The 16,125-nt window shown below is 48.8% G+C and overlaps 1 long non-coding RNA gene across 1 annotated transcript in view; it reads right to left on the reverse strand.

Moving 5' to 3' along the window:
* Positions 1–6,828, reverse strand: part of LOC143434339 (uncharacterized) — a 48,725-nt gene extending 41,897 nt beyond the window's left edge. Inside the window, exon 1 of the long non-coding RNA XR_013103779.1 lies at positions 6,752–6,828. This is a non-coding gene — a long non-coding RNA (uncharacterized LOC143434339). The remainder of the gene's footprint in view (positions 1–6,751) is intronic.
* Positions 6,829–16,125: the final 9,297 nt, after the last annotated feature.

A 16,125-nucleotide genomic window follows, 5' to 3' on the forward strand; every position in this document is an offset into this window, starting at 1 on the left:
TGTCTGTCATCCTCATACAGACACAGCAACAACGAACAAAAAGCAAACAACAAGAAATCTCTAAAAAGAGGAGAGGGTACAAAGTATTTGTTTTTATAATTTAAAAAATGGGTCTAGAGATATACATATAGACAAAATAATTGAAGAGCTAGCTTTTTAAAAATCTTACAATTTCTTTGACCATTTTGTATACTTATATAATGTAGTGTGGTCATCCAACTCTCTCCCCCCATCCCCTGGAACAACCCCCAACAAATCCTCTACCGACTCCATCTCCCACCCACCCTCTCTTCCCCACTGAGTCCAGTTGGTGCTGTCTGTCCCGGCTGTTGACTGATCTTGTTGGCTCTGCCTCGTGGAGGGAACCACATCAACTGTAGGCTTATGAGTGTAATGGCCAGGTCATGTTCAGAAGCCTCTTCCCCATCCTCCAGCTTTGGGTAAGAGGTTTTTAGATAAAGGAAATGACCTGAGGACTCACACCATCAACCATCTACTCTGTCCATTCCACGGCTCCGGACACAGTAAGCTTGTGGAGTTCTTTCTTACCTGTGTTAGACATTCTCTCAGGAGATGAGTGCAGGACATACAGCCCAGGCCCAGCTGAACCCCACTAAACCTGTTTCTCCTGCTTCCCAGGGGTCTTCTGGGACTCCCAGATGCCTCAGCTCCTCAAAATTTCTTTTTTCACCTTGCTTTTCCACCCCAGCCTCCACCTCTTCACGCATGGAAATCAGAGTGACTTTTAAGAGTCTTACCCAAATAAGATTATAGCACTTATATTTTTGTTGTTGTTTTTTAAAAAATCTTCTATAAAGATGACAGTGTGTGTGTCATCAGGGGGTTCCTGATTCTAAATACATAGGTGATCAATATGACCTGGCTCAGCCCCCCATTCAGCCTTGTTGCCCCAGGTGTTACAGTACTATTGACAGACAGCATCCTCTGGACTCCCTGCAGTCAAAATCACATCAGACTTAGAGCATGACCTCATCCAGGGTTTCTATATCCACAACTGATGCATGATACAGAAGAGCAACCAGCAGCCCAGCTCCAGACACTCCAGAAGATGTTCTAGTTCTCGATCAGCCCATGGACGAACAAAGTCTGATTCTGGACCTTGAGCCCAGGTCCCCACAGTGCACATTCCTGTTTCCATTTCTCTTTCACAGGGACTGAACCCAAGGAACAGCTAAACAGATTCTATGCACAAAAGCAAAACCAAGCACACAATGCAAAACACCCCACTGGCCTTCTTCAGCAATGTGAATGCATATTTTATAAGTACAAATATATGTTTCTTTATTTTTATGTTTTGACAGGGTCTCCCCCTGGCTGGCCTTGAACTCACAATGTAGTCAAGGTTGGCCTCAAACACCTGGCTCTTGCCTCAGCCTCCCTTACAGGCACAATCTACCATGCTCAGCTACAAATATATTTTTATAAAATACATACATTGAAACAGGGTTTCCAATAACCCAGGCTAACCTAGAACTTATAAGTAGTAAAGGATAACTTTGAATTTATAATCCTCCTGCCTCTCCCTCTAAGGTGCTAAGACTACAGGCATTTGCCATCAAGTCAAATTTACGTTGTTCTGGGAACCTAAACCAAGGCGCGGTGCACTCTAGGTTAGCTATGTAGCTACATCATTAACCTTATATTGGCTTTTGAGACAGGGTATCACTATGTAGTCCAGGCTGGCCTCAGCCTCCTGAATACCAGGATTACGGGTGGGCACAATGATATCTGGTAAATATACATTTACCACCAGAAAAAGCCTTGCATACTCTGACCCTTGTGTGTATTTTTCATCTCCTGTCACTGAAGTCTTTCCCTATCACCTTGTTTGAAATGTCAACTTTGTACCACTCTCTGTTTTCCTGTCTTAGTATTTATTATTTATCACACACACACACACACACACACACACACACACACACACACACACACCTTTTTTCTTTCTTTTGTCTCTTCGGGAGAACATAAGCTTATGGGGGCAGGAGCTTGGTTTGCTTAGTTCCCACAGCGGCCTACAGCTCAGCAGTGCCGAGTGGGCACATGGCGGCTGTATCTATCATACTGTGTTGAAACCCAGGAGACTGAATTGATATAAAATGAACTCGTAAAAGAAGGGATGAACAAGGGAATGCCCACCAGCTGGCTCCTCTAAAAGCCATTTTACTTTCAGGAACCCCACTTCTCTCTGGTGACCTCTCCAGGTGTCCAAGACCACATGTCCAACCTCTGATACTTGTAAACATCAGATCGGACTCTTCAACCCTGTCTGAACAGTCTGTGGTGACAAGCCAGGCCTCTGTAAGCCTTGGGTCCGTCTACCTTTTACTTATTGGCTACACTGACACTGGAAAGCCCCTCCCTGCAAAGTGAGGGTGCCTGGTAACAGCTTGCCCAGTGGTGATTCTGCTCCCCAGAGCCTGACCTCTCAGGACAGGACAGGGCTAACTCTGAAGGTTCAGACTCCACTGCCCAGCACTTCCCAGATATCTGGAAGACAAAACTGTGGCCTGGGGTGTAGCTTAGTGGCAAAGCACTTGCCGGGCATGCTCAAGGCCCTGAGTTTGATTTCCAAAACTACAAAAATAATTGAGTAAATAAAAACCATCAAAGTAAACTTATGACTTTCTACCCTACTTGTCCCCTCCCCCACATAAGCAAAACTAGGGGATGGCGTGGAAAGGAAGACACAGTGGCTGTGCTCTGAGGCTTCCTGTCCAGTTACTCAGATTTGTCTTCTCCATCCTCTGTCTCACCACGTCACTATGTCTATACCCCGCCCCCTGCCTATACCTAGATTCAAGCTACCCTGTGGACTCTCTGCTTGAGAACCTCTGACTAAACCTCAGCCTTTGCCCCGGTACTCATTTTCACTCTAGAATCAGCCAAGTCCTGCCTCTGCCAAGCCCATGACACCTCATACCATATTGTTCTCTCCCTTTCCTGACTGTCTCCTACGCATATGGACCAAATCAGTTTTCCAGGTGTTTGCTTCCTTCCGGGCCAGCCTTTTATCAGATTCCACCACGGGTCACTATTTCGCCTACCAGCCAGATCTCCCCAGACCAGCAACAGTGGAACCCACTAGGTACCCCCACAAAGGCTTGCCATTTCTTTCATCTCTCTCTATCTTCATGATCACTCTCAGATAGTGGCAGGATGCAACCTCTCCACTCTGAAGAGGAAGCAACAAAGGCTGAGAGATGCTGAGATCAGTAACAGTCATCCCAGCCCATTCCCCTTCCCAACTCAGTAATTGGCACCACCAACCACCAAGACGCCGGAAACAAGCAACAATCATCCGCACCATCCTTCACCTTGTCCTTTCTTCCACAGCCAAGTGGTACCCAACCATGCAGATGGGACTGAAGCACACTTCTCAGGCAGCCTACCCTCTCCAGGATCTGTCTTTGGTGGATGTGAGTTGAGCACACATACCGCCCTCTCCCCACCCGGTATGCTTGTCAAGGTCTCCCTCCCTGCCTTCAAAATGGCCCCACCCATTCTGTACATTGTACCACTCTGTTTCTCCCGCACATATTAATTCAACCCACTCATTCAACAGATCATTACTGAGAGGTTACTGTGTGCCAGGCAGTGCCTGGATACAAGAGTATAACAATGTAACAAGAGCATTGTCTTCATGCAGCTTGCTGTCGGAGGAGGTGGTGAGTGTCCCGTGGTAAGTAATCAAGTAAACTTGCAGTGTCCTGCAGTGTTTGGTAGTGATAAGTGCGAGCACTCAGGCAGGATGCTCTACAAGGCAGGCCTCACTGAGCCTATGCCTGAAGGGGTGATGGGGAGACCTAGTGTTGTTGACACCCGCTGCTGGACCAGGCAGATAGAATATCAAGTGCAAATCCTGAGCAGGAACTTCCTCCCAAGCTCACACTTAAGCTTGTGAGGGGTGCAGACAACCAGCAGGGCTGGAGGATCGATTGAAGAGGGAGGAGTGTACAGGATTACCATCCAGTTCTAGGCCAGCTCAGGCTACATAGTCTAGGCCAGCCTGAGCTACAGAATAAGGCCAAAAACCAAGGGGGAAGCCAGTGAGACATATCAACAGCTTAAGACATTGGTCACCCAGAGGAAATTGATCCCCAGGAATCACAGGGTTAAAGGAGAGAACCAACTCCCACAAAGTTGCTCTCTGACCTCTACATATATATCACAGAGTGCTTATATGAGCTCATCGAATAAACAGTTGTCATTTTTTTTTTTAAAGAAGGGAGGGGTAGACTTGGCAACAAGCCTCACCTCACAGCGTCTGCCTATCACCATGAAAATCCTGGCTTTGCCCCCTAGTGAGAAGTAAGGTTACTGGGCGGCAGTGACACCATCTACCTTCAACGTGGAGAGTAGACAGCAGGAGAGTCAGGCCAGGAAACCATGTGTAGCAGCACAGGCCAGGGTGCTGCCTGTGGAAGGGGTGAGAGATGGTCAGATGCTCTATGAGTCATGACAGCTGCATCTTAGGTGTAAAATGAGGAACCAGAAATGATACTGAGGATGATGCAGATTTGACAGTTCCCCCATTCCCTGCTGTGCTTAGGTTGGTCCAGACCCTTTGCCAAGGAGTATAAGGTACTTCCTGATTTCATCCCTACCCTGTGATCTGATCTTCCAGTACCCATGAGTATCAATACTATTTAACACTTACTGAATGTTAACCTTATTCATTTCCACAAAAATCCAATGACAGGAGAGTTAGGATTAGCCTTTCATTATGAATATACCCAGGTAACTGGAGAGGCAAGTAAGGTACAGAAAGGCTAAATAACTAGATCTGGTCACAAAGACAGAAAATAGGAAACTTGGGATTTGAACCCAGGACCACTGTTTTTCTTCTTTTCATTCTTGTTTTGGGGGCTGGGGCTTGAGATTTGGCGGCTCTTGGGCTTTCTATGTAGGCCAGGCTAGCTTCAAACACAGAGATCTGCCTGCCTCTGTCTTCCAGTGCTGGGATTAAGTAAAGGCATGTGCCAACCACACTCGCCCCCAGGACTGTTCTCTAAGCACCACCGTGGGAGACTGGCATTTCAGTTCTGCAATCAGCATGACTTCACTCCCTTACCTCAGCGTCCTCTACTAGGCAAATGCCCAGACAGGCCTCATCTCTGCCTGATGAAACTGCAGTCTGAGAAGCCAGGTGTAGCTGGGGTACCCTTCTCTGTACCCTGCAGCTGCCCTTCTTACGCTGCATTGGCCTTTAAGGAGCTGTGGCAGGTGACACATGGAGTGCAGAGGCCATTTCTGTTCTCACAGCTGAATCCAGAGGGGAGAACAAGAGTCTGGCACACAGGCCTTGGTAATGACCTCAGATTGATAAACCCAACAGAGCCGCAGACATTCCATCTCTCAAGGCAAGCTCAAAGCCTCTCCGCCAGTCTCCGGGGGTCTGTGCATTACCCCTGTTCCCTAGATACTTACAGCCGCTTCTGCAGTGCGCTTACTTTGCACTTAAGTGAACTTTACATAATGCACTAACACCCAAATACTGGACATGAATATGATGATCTCCATTTTACAGGTAAAGAAACTGAGGCTTTTTCAAATCCAGCAGATTCCTAGTCAGAATGCAGTTGTGGGTTGTTAATCACATCCTGATGGGTCGAACTTGACTTAGGCAACGCCTGACACAGAACCCACCAGTCAACAAGTGAGTAAAGCTGCACTCCAGAGTGAAGGCGGGAGCGAAAGGGCTCCCCCACCCCCAGCCCTCTCTCCTCATTCATCTCCCCTTCACGCCCTTAATAAAAGCACGGAGATTGACCGATGGAGGGGGCTGATTTCCCCGGGAGAAAAGCATCCTTTACACAAGAACATTCAAACAAGATCAGAATTCGTCCGCGAGGCACAGGCTTCAGAAGACAGCTGGGGACGGAGAGTTGTTGGGCGAAGGAGGTGCAAAGGGATGGGGAACAATCTTTTATTTATTTATTTCCCTCTAGGAGCCTTCACCTTTCATTAAAACAGCCTCCGGATGTAGGTGCAATCAAACATTCATTAGACAAGCAAGGTACATTTAAGAAAAAGCTAACAACGCCCAGCGCGCGCACACATCCACACATGCAGCAATAATCAATCTGCGAAATGAAACCAGTCCTTCAGGCGAGAAAAACAGACCGTGTTCCTCCGCACCCGGCTCCCCAGGCCCTGCGTCCCCGTCCCTACCACAATCCCGCACCTGCGGGGGTGGGGGTCTTCCCATTCTCCTGTCTCTGAAGCTGGACAAAAGTGTGTGTGGGGGGGGGGGGGCGGCTCCCTCCCAGCTTGGCTGCTGAGCCTTGGCAAGGTTTTCCACGATCTGAAGCTCACAGAGTTCGCGCATCTGTCCCCAACCCCAGGCTCGGAGGTTGAATTCATCCCTCGCCCAACACAACCCTCTGCTTAGGACAGTGGGGCAGGGGCCAAATGTCATGCAAGGTTGGTTCCCCGTTCTGTCAATCAGGAAGGGCTTCCCGGAGGAGGGGATGGCGGCGGAGCTGGGGAATGGGGGTAAGGAAGCGGCTTGACAGATGGGGAGTGGGAGGCTCTTTCCAGCATATGGGGCTGCGTGGGTGGAAGGAGTCTAGGCTGGGTGGGGGATGGAGGGGCGCTGGGCTGCAGAGACACTCCTTAGAGCAGGAACGGGGGCTGGAGTTGGGGTGGGCGTGTGAACCGGACGGAGGGGAGAGAAGGTAACCCCCAAAGGCGGAGGCGGGGGAGAGGGGGTGGCCACGGCCGAACTCACCCTGGAGCCTGCGAAGGCGTCGCGTGCCCAGCGCCTTGCACAAGGGCGCCCCCCGATGGCAACTCGGGAGTCAGACATGGTTTCTCTTTTCTGAAAGAAAAATAATCAGTTTAGCAAAAAAAAAAAAAAAAAAAAAAAAAAAAAAAAAAAAAATTATTTTTTATTTTTTGAGACAAGGTCTCATGTAGCCCAGGCTGGCCTCGAATTCGCTATATTGTAAAGGTTGACTTTGAATTTCTGATCTTCTTGACTTCACCACCCCAGTGCTGGGGTTGTAGCATCACACCGGGCCTAACTTTAACCAGATACATACAAGTCCCCACTGGCCTGAGATGGCCCTTCTAGAGGCACCCCAACCCATTTTACAGCTCAGAGAATTGAGGCCAGCGAGGTCATTGAGGCTGATCTGAAAGAGGCAGGACTCTAATCTATGGATTCATTCACTCAACATGTAAGCCCCTCTTGCATGCAGGAGATACATTGCAAGACACAAATGACCAGGTCCTTAGCTTCCTGGGGCTTATAGTTTAGGTGAGGAGACTTAGACTATAAAGTCTAATGAGAAAACTGATGTCCAGCTGAGGAGTAAATGAACCTGCGTATGGAACTAGGCAGGGACTACACATCCTCAGCCTGCCTCGCCCTCACTGCTCCCTAGGGAACCAGAATGTGTCAATCTTGGCTTCAAGACAGGCTACAAAGGAAGGTGGCTCTGGGGGTGGAGGGTTTAAGATGGAGGGGTGCAAACCCCCAAAGCCAGAACACTCCCAACCCCAGTGGCGCTCTCACGTTCAGCCATCAGCACCTGCTGCCTCAGGCTCTCCCACTGTGGCCAAGCTGCTGAATTATTTCCTATCCCAACCCGATGAGGTTTTAATCTGTCTTTATACAGCAGCCGCCACTGCCTGCGCTGGTGTTATTACTAAGTTTTCTCTACACTGATCCTGCCTCTCCTGACAGCTCTAACCAAAGGGAAGGTTCTGAGATGAAGCCGGGAGGGGTCCCCCACTCTGGAAAAATTTATGGGAACACCGAGGCTTGATGTGGGCAGGAGCCTGAAGCACTCAGGCAACAGACAACGTAAACCAGGATTTCAGCCATGCCCTCAAGGCTGGGCTGCAGTCAAAGTGTGGGATTTGGGTGTGAAGGGACCAAGTCTATAGTCTACAATTTGAGCTCAGAAGAACAGGGCTGTGCTCGCAGAACCAGGTCACAGTTTGGGCAGCTTTGAAGCTCCAGGCAGAGAGAAGGAAGGAGAGGGAGAGGCTGAAACAATCACAGTAGCCTAGCAAGCACAGTAGGCTATAATCCCAACACTCTGGGGGCTTGAAGCAGGAGATCAATGTAAATTTGAGGCCAGCCTGGTCTACATAATGAATTCCAGGCCAGCCAGGGCTGCATAGTAAATCCCATCTCAAAGAATTAGAAAACTAAAACACATGGTAGTTCTAGGTCTGTGGTTTACAGTTTAGACACCCAAGGGTCAGCTGGTTCTGCTCACTTATAAAACAGGAGTGGCTGCTACATCTTCTGCAGGTTGGTCTCTGCACAGCACTTCACTGTGTGGAGAACAACGTCAGGCACGAATATGGTAGGGGAGGAGGAGGCCTGGGCTCTGCTCCCTGGAGAGATTATAAAGCTTAGGCGGACAGAGGTGGCAGGCCCACGTGAAGGGCTATTACTGTTGAGTCACAGTTCACAGATGCTAATAAAGGTGAGTGGAGGCATCAGGCGGACACACAGACCTAGTAGCTCCCACAGTTGGTCAGTGACAGACACATCCAGTCTCTGACAGCTGTCTGGGCTTGCAGCTGAGGTAACCCTCCCTACCTTCAGCCCCGCCTGACAGTGGAGAATGTGGGACACAGGTTTCCACTTGCCGGTTTTTTTTTTTTTCCTATGGTGCTAGTGGACACTTGAGTCTGGCCTCTCAAATGTAAACAATCTCAGCCTCACTCCTCTGTGGGCCAAGCCCCCAACCGCTTGCATGACCTGGGGTTGTCTACCGAGCTACCGTGATCTCTTCTGCCTCTCTGTCTTTGTGTCTGCAATTTGTTCCTCCTGGGACAATTTCACTTCTAAACTCTAACCTTTTGAGGAGAGGGACTTTACGGAGTCATCAATAGAAGATGGTCAATAAATATTTATAAAATTGAGTTGTCTTTACCCCGGTTGACTGTTGTAGCTCTCTGGGAAGATTTTTTTTTTAAGTTTAAAATAATTAAAAGTAAATAATCAAACCTTTTTCTCATTAGCATGTATTAATTATACAGAATGATGGGTTTCATTATAATATTTTCAGGTGTGTACTTAACATAGTCTGACCACATTCACAGCAACCTCAGCACCCTTTCTGGTCTCCCCCCATCCCCCCACCTCAATGGTCCTCATTCTTTTCTCAACTAGACCCTCTTCTGCTTCCATGCCTCCTCTTCTTCTTCATCCTCCTCTTCCTCCTCTTCCTCCTTCTGGAATTTACAACAATCCTCTTTCGCTGTCCTCGAAGGATGGGGATTACAGGTATGTGCTACCAGCTAAGAATATTCTGAGTAAGTAAACAGATGGTGGCACTGAGAAGAGCATCTCCTGTTTACTTCTGGAGAATGCCTTCTAACATCTCAGGACTCCCTTCCTCACCCCACGCCCACCTCCATCACAACTCCAACTTCCACAGCCATCCATTCTCAAGCCAGGCCCCAGGTCCCCTCTGCTGCTTTGCCCTCAACATAAAGCATGGAGCCCCTGCCGCCCTTGTTCTGGCTTCCTAGAGAATTTCTGGCCTCCTTCCATGTCCAAAATGCACAGCTCTGGGTCTTCAGACGCTGTGAGGCTGGGCGCCTCTTTACCCCTCCACCCAGCTGGGTCTAGTAAATGCCGAGTCATCTTCAGCTGGTGCCCATCTCCAGCTCCTCCAGCCAGAGGACAAGCTGCCAGGATCGAACCCACAAGAAAGATCCACTTCTGGAAGCATCCGAAGCGTGGTACTCCTGGCAGCAATGGCACGAGCCTCCTCTCCTGCTTCCTCACTGCTCACCGGCTGTTGCAGGTCTACACCTGGAGAGCAGGCCTGGGCTAAAAGCACCTGGGCTGCCCAGTGTCAGTGCCTCCAGTGCCCATCCCCCCAGAAGCATGCTGGCAACCCAGCCTCAGTTTCTGCCTTGGGCCCTTCCTGCTAAGAAGCTGCCAAGGGCACATTTGCAGGGCTGCGTCACAGCTGCAGTGCCTGTGAACGCTAATAATTAAGCCCCTACAAACCGCCTGCAGATAACCGTAATCCCTTGTATTTATACAGCCCTGAGCACATTTGGAAGCTTCTTCATATATATTATCTTGTGTGATCTCCCACAATAATCCTATTGGGTAGTTCTGGGAAGGGAATTACTGTCCTTATTTTGAAGAGGCGAAAACTAAGACTTAAGGAGGAGAGACCCATCTGAGGTCACACAGCCTTTGGGGGCAGAGGTGGCGCCAGGACACAGGTTCCTGGCAGTCCAGGGCTATCAGCTGTACCCATGCCCAAGATTCTGAGCCTATTCCCGCTATGGCCTTGACAGCACGATCCCTCCTGGTTCCTCCACCTACTCTGGTCTCTTTGCAGCAATAAATAGGTGTTGAACACATTTATGCAACTCAAATTATTAAATTGAACACGATCTTAGCATATAAGCAATATTACTAGCCTCCGTGGTCCAGATGAGGTGCTCAAGCACAGAGAAATTAAGTAACTTGCCTGAAGTCACACAGGCTATTTGGATTCAGGACAACCCTTTAGTCTGTTTGAACAAACTCAGACTTAACTGCTAGCTGCTAGTCCCTCCCTAGCCTAATTGAGGCCACAAGATTTAGAACAAAACTCCAAACACAGCATCACTGGGCACTCTCTTTCTGTAGCTGTCCACACTCCAGGGTTACTTGTCTATTTACCTACTCACTTAACAAACATTCAGAAAGACTTCTGGGTCAGACAATAAGAAAACTAAGAACAGGGCCTGGAGATGGCTTAGTGGCTAAGAGCACTGGCTGCTCTTCCAAAAGACCTGGGTTCAATTCCCAGTACCCATGTAGCAGCTCACATCTGTCTGAAACTTCTGTTCCAGGGAATCTGACACCCTCACACAGACATACATGCAGGCAAACGCCAATGCACATAAATTATATATATATATATATATATATATATATATATATATATATATATATATATATATGCTGGTGGTGGCACACGTCTTTAATCCCAGCACTCAGAAGGCAGAGACAGGTGGATCTCTGACTTCAAGGCCAGCCTGGTCTTCACAATGAGTTCCAGGACAGCCAGGGCTACACAGAGCGGCCCTGTCTTGAAAAACAAAATCACAAAAACAAACAGAATACTAAGAACATGGCTGGAGAGATGACTCAGCAGTTAAGAACACTTGCTTCTCTTCCAGAGGACACAGACTTGCCTCCCACCCTGAATGTCTTACCTGTCATCCTAGTTCTAAGGGACCTGACATCTTCTTCTGACCTCTGTGGGCATGCATGCATGTGGTACCTATACAGACAAGCAAGCAAGCAGGCACATACATACACACAAATAAAAATAAAAGTTAAAGATTTGGCTGGAGAGATGGCTCAGTGGTTATAAGAGCACTGACTGCTCTTCCAGAGGTCCTGAGTCCAATTCCCAGCAACCACATGGTGGTTCACAGCCATCTGTAATAGGATCTGATGCCCTCTTCTGGTGTGTCTGTACACACACACACACACACACACACACACACACACACACAGAGTTTAAAAGTTTGTCTTTTTTTTTTTTAAACCCCGATTATTAAGAGCACAGTGACTCAGTTTCCCACTCTGGAGTGTTTGCACCCAGGCTGACAAAATCCAAGAAGACTTCCTAAAGAGACATGGAGAATGAATCTTAAATCTACTTACCAAAGGAGATGCACCAAACATCCCAAGAAAAAAGAGCCAGAAGCAAGAGGGGGCATTCATACTCAGGGGTGCTGGATTGAGGCAAACACTACAGAGATACAAAGAGAGGCGCAGTAAGACTCCTGTGGTATTTGGGGGTAGAGAGCGACCCAGTCAGAGCTGTGATAAAGATGCCAGGGAAGCTGGGCATGGGCACTGGGGGCACCAGTCTATTTAGTTCAAGATCTGTCAAGTCGCCTCTACTGCTAACATCTTGGAGCCAGTCCTATAGGCCATGGGGTTATGGAAAAGCCGTCTACCAGAGCAAAACAGGACTGCCTCTGGAGCCTTGGGATGAAGACAGGGCAGACAGTGAGAGACAAAGTATTCCCTTACCAGCCCCCAGTGAGGTGCCTTTCAATGGCAGGCAGAAGGAAGGACATTTCAGACACCAGGAAGAGAATCTGCAAAGATCCAGAGACAGAAGAGATCAAGACCTGCTAGGAGCTAGCAGAGTTTGATATGGTGGAAGCCAGGGTCAGGCCTGGGTGCAACTATGACTTCCGTAAGATTGAACTAACACTTCAAAGGGCAAGAGTCTAGATAAGGGCTTCTCTGTTCAAATCCGAGCTCCCACGAGTTACGAAGTCATGGGTAAATTACTATCTCTTAGTTTTCTCATATTTAAGTGGGATTATGAGGACTAACCAGAATATGAAACACTCAGCTGATAGCAAACACCCAGTATCTAAGCTGTATCATCATCATCATCATCATCACATAGGTTACAAACAGTCTTGTGGAACAGACTCTAAGGTGGAGTACAGCCTCAGAAGGGAGGAATCTCATTTTGAAAAAGTAGAAACAAGTTGTGGCATGTGCTTATCTGTAATCTCCACATTCACAGAGACGTGTGAAATCTCATCTGCAACTGCTTTCTCAGAGTGTCATCCCATCCCAAATCAAATGATGGTGCTGGGTGTCACAGGAACAGGAACCAACAGCAATCCCGGCAGGGGCCTCCCTGTCTCTGGGATGATGGGACCCTTCAGCCATCAGAAACAGCTCTACCTGCCCCAGATCAGATGAAAGACAGAGGCTTTGCTGGAGTACATGCTCCAAGCAGAGTCTAGGATGGGCAGAGCTGTGAACACTCCCATCCTCTGGGCTGTAGGTCAGTCTCTTAGAAGCTGACTTACACTTGGGAATTGATGGTCAGGCAGGTGACCAAGGAGGCTGTACCCAGGAGTCCGATGGACCTTGTCTGCTCCCACCTCATCTGTGCAGCATGGCAAGCTACTTGTCTGGGTTTTGATTCCCTCCCTATGCCATTTCAAGGACTGTGTGAAGACTCCCTGAGATAATGCTTGCACAGAGCCCTGCATATGCTTGGGGCTCAAGTGCTAGCAGTCACCAGCCTGATGTGACATTCCCCTTTGGAAAGTTTGACTAATCAAGGATGAAAGAGAGGCAGGGGATTACCTGCCTGGGATGATGGATGTCCCAGGAGACGACTGTCACTTTAGGTATGCAGGTACCAGAGGGTCAGGAGGCTGGGAGGGGACTTTAAGTTTGTTCCTGGGAACAAACTTACCAGGATGAAATCCCATGATCCCTAGCTCAGCTGCCTCTGGGCAGTGCATGAGTGTGCAAAGCTTGAGGATGATGGCTTCCCAGGGGACACAACTGGTGACCAGGCCTTGGTGGAGACAGAGTGAAGACAAGCATTTTTCTGGTCTTCTGAAAATTGGAAGCATGATGTTTAAGAAAACAGAGCACACACACACATACATACATACATACACACACATACATACATATATACATACACATATATACATACACACATACACCTACAGACACACATACACACATGCACATAGATATACACATATATACACATACATATACACATACATTCGTACACACACACATACATACATACACACATACATACACACATAAACACACACACATACACACACATACAAAGAGAGAAATGGTTTTCTGCAGTTGTTTTGGCATCTGGGGAGTAATTTACCAACTTCAAGTCCAAGTTAATGAAGTTGGGGTAGGCAGCTTCCAGGGGAGTTCTGCTTCCCAGAACCTCAGTCGGGCAGCCAGCAAGAGGGCCGCACGGGTGGTCGACAGGAGCATTAACAGTGACACATTTTGTATTTGTCATCAGAATGGAGCCCCCGGGCACAGGGGCAGTGCCCACGGCCGCTCAATGGTGTATTTGTCATGTGGCCAGTGACACAATCAATTGACCCCCCTTACACACCGGTGTTTATTAGCCATTGTATAAATATTTCACCCCTCCCCAGCTGACACATAATCTCTTCTTTGCTGCCTCTGACAAATGAACATTTCTCTGTAGACTCTTAAATGAGTATGTGTCACAGCTATGTCACTGATTAATTTTTTTTTACCACCACGAACAACGATGCATAGAAATGTAACTTATATTCATTTCCCGGCTTGAGCCCAGCTGTCTAAAAAATTCCACCAGCAGCTCCTACTGACAGACAGCTATCCCTGCACTTGGGCGTGCTGACATGCGGTTGTGTGAGTGCCAGCTTGTTAATTACTGGCTTTCTCTTCCGGCCTGGCTGCTGAATAACCAGCCACAAGGACCTTAATCACTGTTGGGGCCAAGGAAGACTGCTGCAGAGCACTCCAGGGGCCAGCTCCCCAACCCAGCCTAACCACACAGCATTCTTTTCTTCCAGTGTTGGTCTTGGTTTGCAGATGTCCCTGCAGTCACCTCAGTGGCACTGTCATTTTAGGCCCTTCACTCGCTGCTCTGGGAGGTCCCAAGGGTAGAGCTCAGACCTTCTTTCTCTAGAAATATCTGCCAACCAGAAGTCAGCCATGGAGCAGTTAGTAAACAGTGTGCCAGCCACACTGGTACCTGACATACTGGCCATCTTGTCAATGAACATTCTAGAAGCATCTACTGGGTGCTCAGCCAATAAACAAGAGGGAAAACTTGGGGAGAAATGTAAAAAGACACCCCATACTCTCCACAAAGAGAGAGAGAGAGAGAGAGAGAGAGAGAGAGAGAGAGAGAGAGAGAGAGATATCTGGCTGGAGTAGAAACTGGCCCCTGGGACCTACTGTGGAGGCCCTTCCTGGCCCCAACAGTGATTGAAGTCCTGTGGCTGGTTGCCTAGATAAAGTTTAAGTTCCCTGGGGGAGGAGCAGAGGCTCAGGGGTTAGACACTGGCTGTTCTCTGCTCTCACAACTGAGGGAACTAAAGGACAGCGTTTGCCTTTAGCCACATAGCGTGGGAGTAGTGGTGTTGAGCTAAGAGCCCATGCTCTCTGACCCTAGCATCTCACAGCTGATCATTTTCTGCCAACAACAACCCCTGCCTTTGGCCTTGGCTGCCTCGGTGTTTCCTCCCTGTGGCCCTCTTTTCCCCTTCCCCGTTCTCCTTCACACTCAGTGCTTCCAAGGTTCTCAGTCACCTTGGGCTGCAGAGTTGATTCAGCATCCCTGCCCCACCCCCACCCCTGTCCATCTGCTGCTCACCCCCTCCCCATCCACCCACCTACTGGCACTGGCTTGAGCCTTCAGCAGGTGTCTAGGCTGCCCCTACTCCACCCCCACCTCCACGCACCTGTGTCCCTTGCACCTGAGTCCCTTCCCTGATGTCACTGTCCCTGGGCTGGAAGCCAAGTGCATACACCTGGGGACACTTCCAATGGATTAACTAGCTCATATCAGCTCCACTATTGCCCTCAGGCTCACAAGAGACTGACCTGACAAACAGACCCTGTCCCATCAAAGCCTCATAGAACTGGACACGTCCAAAAGAAGCTGAAGGTATTCTGGTACTATGTTCCTGGATCCCACCCACATTAGCCAAAGCCACTGAGGGATGGGGGAACAGGATTGCTCAGACTCCTACTCTATGTGTGGACTGCCTCCTGGGCAAAGCAGTTCTGTTTCTTGTTGTCTTGAACACAAAGGATGCTGGGATCTATTACATCCCAAGCTTTGGGAGAACATGGAGCTCATGTGGGCAGCTCCTGGCACAGCCCCTAGCACACAGTAGGTACATGGCAAGCAGTAGTGTCCTCTCCCTCTTGACAAGGTTGTGACTCAATCATCTTCCAGTCAGAGAGAAGATCTGGACAGCGCAGGGCCTGCGCCGTCAGCAGCAGCTATGGGGTGGTCCCTGAGGCTCCAGGTCCTCTGAGCATTTCCCTCTTCCCCAGGCATCACGGTGTGGGACCGGGGCAGCTTTGTGGAAGGGGAGGCAACTGACTGCCAGGATTGGGCTGCACAAGGTACTCTGTCCCTCAGTGCCATTCCAAACCAAGTGTGTCACACTGGAGAAAGCATATGTCCATGTACACGATGTCATCGGAAAGTCACAAGAGCCCCAGTGACTTGGGTATGATTAGCTTCCTTCTACTGCATCCACAGTGGCAGAGTCAGGGCTTAAATCTAGGATCAACTCCTC

The sequence above is a fragment of the Arvicanthis niloticus genome, chromosome 14 (genome assembly GCF_011762505.2).
Source record: "Arvicanthis niloticus isolate mArvNil1 chromosome 14, mArvNil1.pat.X, whole genome shotgun sequence".
In the NCBI taxonomy this organism is placed as follows: Eukaryota; Metazoa; Chordata; class Mammalia; order Rodentia; family Muridae; genus Arvicanthis; species Arvicanthis niloticus.